The 9389-nt window shown below is 44.5% G+C and overlaps 1 protein-coding gene across 1 annotated transcript in view; it reads right to left on the reverse strand.

Moving 5' to 3' along the window:
• The window catches only part of PRDX4 (peroxiredoxin 4), a 31151-nt gene that overhangs the window by 9389 nt on the left and 12373 nt on the right, over window positions 1–9389 (reverse strand). The gene's annotated exons all lie outside the window — the stretch shown is intronic.

Consider the following 9389-nt stretch of genomic DNA (forward strand, 5'->3'; position numbering starts at 1 on the left):
CGCGCCGTGCCCGTGGGGCTGTGGCCTCGTGCTTAAGCCCCGGAGGAGGCGGTAAATGATGTAGGTGTCGAGGGAAAAAGAGGAAAAAGACAAATGCACGAGTATGTGGAGAGAGGGCGTGCATGTCGTCCAGCGCGTGCGATTGCAGAAGGCAACTCCCTGCCAATATGTGAGATTTGCCGCCTGGTATCTCTCCGATCTGTGGCAGCGTGGGTTCTGTGGGCATTTCATCACTTGCGGTCATACCAACCTATGCCAAGTGCGACTTGTGCATTCTGGCCTAATGAATACACAAAATGTGAAAAAGCATGCTGCTTTAGCTCTGGAATCTTAAATGGCTGCCAGCTGGGCAGCAAATTGTGAATAAGCTCCATGTAATGCACGTGGTGGCTGCATTAAGAGTGTGGTTAAGCAGAAATGAGGTTACTAAGTGCCTTTTAAGTCACAGAATCATAGAATGGTTTGGGTTGGAAAGGACCCCTAGAGGTCATCTAGTCCAACTCCCCTGCAATGAGCAGGGACATCTTCAACTAGATCAGGTTGTTCAGATTGTCCAACCTGACCTTGAATGTTTCCAGGGATGGGGCATCTGTATGGCAGTGTGCTCCTTCCTGCCACTCCCTCCCTCCCCCCCCAACCTCTTCCCATAACCCTGCTCAGGTGGTAACCACCTGTGACAGTTGTGATAGATGTGTCTGGGCGTGATGGATGCATCCAGCTCAAAGTGGATTTTGGGGAGACAGTTAACAATACAATAGCCAAGGGCTATTGTGCAATGTGCCCACCTAAGCACAGGTAGGCCCCCCAAATCTGTGGGTGGTACCCAGATATGACTGTGAGCCACTCACCTGACCCCCATCAATAGCGAAGCAGCCCAAGAGCCCTCTGAGCTCTCCTGCACGGCAGCGGGCTGCAGGCCGGGATCTCCCCTTGAGCAGGGGCGCCCCTCAGGGTTACTCCTCGAGGCTGAGAGATTCCTTGCTGCAACAGGTCCTGGGTAAGTGACTAACAGCATGCTACACTCTGAAACCTTAGCTAAGTGATATAAAGGATTGGTTGCGCATATGTAATTCTTTAGACATAAACTGTTGACCAAGTCTGGGACTGGGACTGGATCCAGCCGCACCTGGACTCCTCTCTGAGGAAGGAGTTGAGAAAGCAAGGGGGTCCTTTCTGAACCTCATGACTCAACGGGAGGGTCTCCCTGACACTTTTGTCTGACCCTGTCCTCTAGGCAGTAAATAACCAAGTGTACCTTGCCATCAAATCTTGTTAAACCACTGTCGCATTTACCACTGAACTTTGTTAACTCACTGTCTTACATCAATAAATGATATTTTTTGCCTCCCTCTCACTCCATCCGTGACAATCTGACAAATCTCTGGCTTACCACTCTCATTGTTAAAAATGTCTTCCTTATAGCTGGTCTGAATCTGCCCTCTTTCAGTTCAAAGCCATCACCTCTTGTCCAATCGCAACAGCCCCTGCTAAAGAGATTTTCCCCATCTTTCCTGTAGGCCCCCTTTAGGTACTGAAAGGCCGCAATCAGGTCTCCCTGCAGCCTTCTCTTCTCCAGGCTGAACAAGCCCAACTCTCTCAGCCTGTCCTCACAGGAGAGGTGCTCCAGCCCTTGGATCATCTTCATGGCCCAGATGTCTTGGTTCGAGCTTGCCTCGTGAGAGGTCATTTTGCTCAGTGCTGAGTAGCTTGTGGCTCATATCATAAAATAGTTACATACTTGTCACATGTAAGCATAGCTGGAAGGTAATTCAGCAGCACATTTAATAACAAGCAAGATTTTGAAAACAGGAAGTAGGCTGTGACAAGCAGTAAGCGAGGCTTTGCAGTACTGTGTCTGGTCTAACTAGGTTATGCTAGACACATCTGTTTGACTGGATGGTTCAGATCATCTGTCAAATGTATCAGTTAAACTGTAACCAGGATCCATAAAAATTAAGATGTGAGAGAGCTGGAACTATCCCTTATTGAAAGTGGGGACACCACTAACCCTTTTGTGCTTGGAGCACTGTGGATGCCATCCTCTGAGAAAACTGGTGTCTCAGTAGAAAGGTTACCCTGGACCGACGAAGTCAGGCTCTCAACAGAGGAACGTCTGCATCGTGTCCTGTCTCTGCAGATGACACCACATTGGGTGGGAGTGTTGACCTGCTCGAGGGGAGGAAGGCTCTGCAGAGGGACCTGGACAGGCTGGGCGGAGGCCAACTGTATGAGGTTCAACAAGGCCAAGTGCCGGGTCCTGCATCAACCCCATGCAACGCTACAGGCTTGGGGAAGAGTGGCTGGAAAGCTGCATGGTGGAAAAAGACCCTGGGGGTACTGGTTGACAGCTGGCTGAATAAGAGCCAGCAGTGTGCCCAGGTGGCCAAGAAGGCCAATGGCATCCTGGCTTGTATCAGGAATAGTGTGGCCAGCAGGAGTAGGGAAGTGATCGTGCCCCTGTACTTGGCACTGGTGAGGCCACACCTTGAATACTGTGTTCGGTTTTGGGCCCCTCACTACAAGAAGGATAGCGAGGTGCTGGAATGTGTCCAGAGAAGGGGCAACAAAGCTGGCGAGGGGTCTGGAGCAACAAGAGTTATGAGGAGCACCTTATCGCCCTCTATAACTACCTGAAAGGAGAGTGTAGTGAGGTGGGGGTCGGCCTCTTCTTCCAAGTCACAAGCGATAGCACAAGAGGAAACATCCTCAAGTTGCACCAGGGGAGGTTTAGATTGGATATTAGGAAAAATTTCTTCACCGAAAGGGTTGTCAAGCATTGGAACGGGCTGCCCAGGGAAGGGGTTGAGTCCCCATCCCTGGTGGTATTTAAAAGCTGGGCAGATGAGGTGCTTAGGAACATGGTTTAGTGGAGGGATGGCAGGGTTAGGTTAACAGTTGGACTTGATGATCTTAAAGGTGTTTTCCAACATAAACGATTCTATGATTCTATGATTTGTGATAAATGTACCTTCAGGACGGCACAGTACCCACACCGGAATGGACAGTACAATTTCTCTCTTTTGAAAATGATGCCAAAGAGGCACGTAAAGAGCAGAGCTGAAAGAAAATGCTGAGGGCTGTTTTCAAAGAATACAGGCTCTGTAAAAGAAGAAAAGCATTAGCAAGGCACCTATCATTATTTGTTGTCTCTTGAACAAATCTTATAATCTTTCTGGCCTTCCTACAACAGAATCCACCCTTTAAAAAGATATTTCATAAAACTAAGTTCAAAGAAGTTGGAGAAACACGACCTTGCAGGCATGCTTGTACTTAATGCGTGATTTTAGTGTTCCTTTCTGCTGAAGCTCTGGCTCCTCTCCAGAGGGAGCTCTTTTCCTTTTCCATCTCTTGTCATGTTTGCCTTTAAGTTCCAGTGTAGGTTGTACAAGTTAGGGATCATGCTTTTTAAGTGCTGTTCATACTGGTACTGTCACAGCCATAATCTTACTCGGGCATATTTGCCCACCTGAAGGGTTTGAAGACTACTGAGGGTCAGAAGGCTCTGGAACAGCCCTCTGATGGGTACAGAAGCAAAATACCCACATAGCGATTGGGCTTGATCAGTGTGTGTGAAATTATAAAAAATTATATTAAATGTCTGCAAGAAGATGAACAAAACCCATTTGCTCATGTTAAGCACTCTGGTTCTGGTGGAAAAAAAACTATCTTTGTATTCCCACTGATTTCAGATTCAGGCATGCCTTACAGTTAAGCTTGCTAAAATGCGTTGATAGGTTACTGTCTTACACGATCCAACTCTAGTAGGGCTGGACTTAATATCAGGCTTTCCTCAATCTCACTGCTTGTAAGGGAAGTGACAGTCATGGCCTCTGTGAGTTCTCTAGAAAGTGATTTTGGTTGTCCCTGCTCTTCTCTTTTTTTCTAGTGTTTTGAGCCATAGGAAATGGCAGTGATTTGAAAAGTGGTCATACAGTAGAGTTGAAAAAAAATTAGCAATTTCCCAAATACCTATAAATGAGAGAGAAAACCAGTAAAATCAATGCAGTAAAAGTAGAAGAGAATTGGGCCTCTTGTTAGTGGAGAAAATGCTGAAGGATATAACATGGGTTTTATCTACAGAACATGTTAGTTAAATAGCACTAATTTGAGGTTCATGTGTGATTAAGTATATGTAGACATTGAACAGAGTTCAGAAGAGCAACAAGAAAGACTTTCTGGCTGCTGCTATAATATTCGAGACTTCTGCGAGTGATTAAAAGATGAAAAATTTCATAAATGAAATCCAAATATATATCACTTCAGTGTCCAAACAGAGAACATGGGCAGCCTTCTTTCTTTGCCCAGTGGTGAAGTATTTGAACTGAATGCTGATTTTTGTGTTTGAATTGATGAAAATAAGTGACGCCATTAATATGCAATAAGAGAAACACTGTTCATCCAGTTGTACAGCTCTTCTGAAGTTGGCAGGGTTTGCCATGTGCAAAGGGAAAGCTCTTAAATCCTTCCTTTCTTCCACTGCATTACGGGCTGTGTTCCTGTATGTCTGCCATATTTGGGCCGGCATGGATGGTTCAGTTTTGGCAAAGGGCTTAATTGTGGCAGGGTGTCATTGCCATGGTGGCACTGAAGTTATGGAAGTGATTTAGGCTACTAAAGCAGTTTAGAAATGTTTATGGAGGTTCTGTCTGTTCTTGCTTGTACTAATCATTTAAATGACCTAATATAAATATAATATCTTGGAAAAATTAGCATAGTATATTGTAGCAAGATGCCTGTCACCATTTCCTGGAACAGATGGAGCAGATGTTCAATATTGGGCTGGTGAGACTAGCAGTTGGTTTTATCCTCCTCATGGCTTACAGGGACATTTTAACAAATATATTGCACGGCTTGTCATGCATGACAGGAAATCTATAGTGTAGAAAACTTTGCTGGAGAAAGGAGGGTAGAAAACATCTGTTTTGTAAGTGGTATTGGATCAGAATAACCGTAATTAAAATTACCGATTAGAGAAGCGTTCTCCTTTTTGGCTGTTGATGAGGCTAGATGGGTGGGATCAGCTGTGCGTGCGCCGACTGCAGAGGGTCCTTGAAGAAAGTGTATCAGGCCAAGAAGTGCTGGGTGGTGCCATTTGCTTTGACAGGAACTTCATCCTGACTTCTGAGTGCTGCTCATACAGCTGGAGCAGTATGGTTGGTTAAATATAAACGGAAACTTCTTGCAATCTGCCACACGGTAGAGGTATAATAGGTATATTTAGCCTACTTTTTGGGGAATATGCTAGCGTTTGGAGAAGAATTTGTGTTTTTCCTCTGCAAACACACCTGCCTGAGAAAAGTTCTGCTTCATTTCCTTCTCTTTCTCCAGCAGCTGGTGCTGCTTCTTGTGGATCAGTGTCAGAAACTCTGCAGGGCCTGTGTGATAGGAGCAGGACCCAGCATGTTATCAATGTGTTTGCCTGAGCGTGGCAAAAAAGGGTGAACAATGCTGCCAGTCACTGGATCATGGGTTCCTAAAGCACCACCTGTTCCAAGCTTTCCTTTGCCTCTGTAAGTGCTGATGGAATCTACAAGATGGTGAATAGAAACAAATATTGTGAAACTGCCTTCTTGACCTAATAAATAATGTAGACCTAGTGGGCCCCTGTCAGTTTTCCTTTGGCTGTCACTTGGCGGGTGGGATACAAGTGTGTTTACGCTCTATCTCATTTTTCCTTCCATTGACAAGAAGACTTTGAAAGAAAGCGCCCAAAATGTCTCTGAGCGTTAGCACAATTTTTGGACAGTCGCACTGACAAGTGAGGACAGAGGAAGCCAACGTTGAACACCACCTGGTAGATGTGTGCTGTCATCTGCAAGTCAGTGGATGATAAAGGATAGCTGAGGTACTGCACCTGAAGACCAACGCAGGGCGTCTGGACCTGCCCTTGGCAGCGTGCTGCTGATGTGCCCCAAGACTGTCACAGCTAGGAGCTTGCTAGCCAAAATAACTGAGATGGCTTCGCCTGGTGTTGCTGACTGTTATGGTTTAACCCTAGCAGCAGCTAAGTACCACACAGCTGCTAGCTCATTCCCCACTCCCGGTGGGACGGGGGAGAGAATTGGAAAAGAAAACCCATGGGTTGAGATAAGAACAGTTTAATAATGGAAATAAAATGGAGTAAAATAGCAGTAGTAATAATAATACTATTAGTAATAATAATAATATACCAAGCAAGTGATGCACAATGCAATTGCTCACCACCGGCCAAACGATCCCCAGCCCGTCCCTTAGCAGTGATTGCCATCCTCCCCCCTTCCCCTCTCCCTGGTCAGGTCCCCCTGAGCATGGCGTCATATGGTCTGGAATAGCCCTTTGGGCCAGTTTGGGTCAGCTGTCCTAGCTGTGCCCCCTCCCAGCTTCTTCTGCAACCAGCAGAGCATGGGAAGCTTGACTTAGTGTAAGCACTGCTCAGCAACAACTAAACCGTCAGTGTGTTATCAACATTCTCTCGTACTAAATCCAAAACACAGCCCTATGCCAGCTCCTAGGAAGAAAATTAACTCTATCCCCACCGAAACCAGGACACCACCATGTCAAGTGTAGTGGTCTCCGTCACTGTCATCCGCAGGGGTTCGCAGGCTCCTGCCCTTGGACTCCCACCCTTGGTTCTGCCTTCTTGGGTCTGAACTGAGGCTAGTGCACTCTGGTCTAAGTCTCTAGCTCAGTCAGCCTTTGGGAAGAGGTGGGAAACTTGTCACCTTAACTCAGACAAAAAGCAAAGCTGGTCCTGCCCTCACTGCAACCTGCCACTGCAGCCTTGTGGGTGGAAAGAGACCTTGCAGCAACCCAAATTCGTGTTCTCTCAGACCAGAACAGAGGCAGATGCTGCTGATGGTTGTTGATGACGCCTGGGTATGCCTCTTCTGTGGGTACTCACTAAAGCCCTGCTTAAGATTGTGGGTGTGCTAGCTGCCTTGCATTTGGGCTAAGTGGAGGAAAATGAAATGTTTAGCTGTCATCGAAAAAGCAGATGCATCGAAAAAGTAGGGCCTGTGAACCATGGGTGATGACATCAAGATCTGTGGAGGAGAGGAGGCTGTGTTCCCATGATACCGGGATAACCATGTCTTAAAAAATTTCCAGCTCCTCTCCTTATGCTTGCCTGCCTGCTTCTTTTCTGTCTTCTCTTGAAAAGCTTTTTGTATTATCTGTTTTCTAGCACTGTTCCATATCTAAATTTGCCTTTCTTTTCTATTTGGACTTCTAAAAGAGAAAAATGGCTTTTGACTAGAAATACTCATTCACCTTAATGCGTGTGTCACTTTTACATTGCTCTCTAGGTGGCAGTAAGATGCTGTTATACCGATTAAAAAAATTGAAGTCTTGTATTTTCCAAGTGTCTGAAATTTCCTAAAATCTGATAATCTGGTATCAGAAGAGATTTTCTTAATTTTTTTTTAAATTTAATTTTTTTCCCCTAAAATACGAAGTCCAGAGGTGTAGGAAGTGCAAGATGAAATCTATATTCAATAGTAATTAACAACCCCAGCTCCTGTAAACTTGTTACAGCAATAAAGGTAATCAGCCTTGTATAATTTTTCAGTAAGACGTTTTCTTGGTTATACCTCTGAGAGGGAAGGTGCTGGGGATACTAAAGTAGTCTCTTAAAAAGGAGGACAAAATAAGAAAAAAACCAACCATAAAACTTGTGGTGAAAGACGTGGAAATTTGTAACAGATGATAAATTTTAACTTGGTTGCTGTGGAGTACTGAAATCAATATTGGATTTTTGTTTCTGCTTCCTTTTTTGCTAGCTGCAGGCATTTATCTGGGAGTTTAAATAGCAGTCCAGAAAGCTATCATCTCTACTTGAACCAAGCTGAGTGGAGTGCAGAAGCCCTCGTTCTTTGCTGCTTCAGAAATCTCCGTGCTCCATTTAGAATTGCTGTAAATAAATGAAGACTTTACCATTTTTTATCCATTTTTATCCTCATCCATTCCAATTCCATTTTGCATATGTTTCAGAGATTCAACTATTTCAGTTTGTCTGCTTGGTCTAATGCAAGGACCTAGAGGTTTCCTTGCAAAGCAAAATTTCTTAGTCATTGGAAGTGAAATAGATCCAATATTTGTGTTCCCCAGACCATAGGTATATGTCTTGAATTTCCTTCAGTGAGCTCTTATTTCCTCCACAACCTAATTTAGCATTTAAGTTGTGTTGGTAGTGAACTGTCCGTTAATTTAGGTCAATACTTAAATAACCCCTGCTTGTGTCAAAGCTGCTTCTCTGCTTTGGATCATCAGCTTTCCAGGGGACCTTGGGAAGCCACGCCTCTGTGCGAGGGCCAATATTTGATTTACCACATCTAAACTTGAAATGGAGTGCTGTTATTTTCCCATAATTAAAGGAAAAAAAGCCTATCGTACCCATCTAGGAGTTTTATTTGCTATTGCTTGCTTACTATTTCTTCAGAAGGGCATTATTCTTGCAAATTTACAAACTCCTAAGCAAAAGCATAGGGGTTTCAAGACACTATGTGTATTCAGGGTACTATACTTAAAGCATATTACCTGTGTGCAAAGCATGTATATGTTTATTCCCTACAATCTCATTCACCATTACAGGATCAAAAAACGGATGAAAACATTTGGAAGATACTAATACTTGTTACAGTTGTGTGCCACTGATTTTCTTGTATCTGCTGCTCTCGAGGCCTAAAATAAAGCATAGTATGCAACTTCTTATGCACTTGAATTACAATAAAGGAGTAAAAACCAAAATACTGTGGCAGTTTTCTTCAGTTTGGAGTCTGAAGTGGTAAAAAAGACAAGGGGCAGACTCATGCTGTCGGGTAATTTGAAAACAAAATAGCCCTTCTGCATCGTACCGCTGAGCCCGTGCGCAGCTCCTGTTCTTGCTGAGGGCTGCTCCCCGTGCAGCAAAGCCTGTCCCCCGACGTGGGGATGGGTAGGTCCAAGCCGCTCCGGAGCTGTGGCCATCTCGTCAAAATTTGTGTCGTCTCTGCCGTTCACTGGGTGGGAGGTGCTGCTAAAAAATTCCCCCAATTTTTAAAAAGATCTTAAAACTTTCTGAGATTTTGAAGGTGGTAAGTACTGCTGAGATAAATAAAATAATGTGTTGACCCGCTGCACAGCTAGCTGTTAGATGGAATTATTCCTCAGGCCTACACTTTGAAATAGTTGTTATGAAAAGTTGGCTGCATGAGCTGAAGTTCCCAGTTAAGCAAGCTGATAACACAGAATAGTTTGTGGGGCAGAGTTCCTCTCTTAGACCTGGGTGTTGATTTCTGAGATAAGATTTCTGCCAGATGGTATTTTTAATGGAAATGAAACACGCAGCACTTTAAAAAAAAAAAAAAAAAAGGAAAAAGTCAGGTTCCGTATCTCCTGATCACTCAGTAGCAAAACAATCTTCAAGGTCATTT

This window comes from Egretta garzetta, unplaced genomic scaffold (genome assembly GCF_000687185.1).
Source record: "Egretta garzetta isolate BGI_Z169 unplaced genomic scaffold, ASM68718v1 scaffold373, whole genome shotgun sequence".
Taxonomy (NCBI): domain Eukaryota; kingdom Metazoa; phylum Chordata; class Aves; order Pelecaniformes; family Ardeidae; genus Egretta; species Egretta garzetta.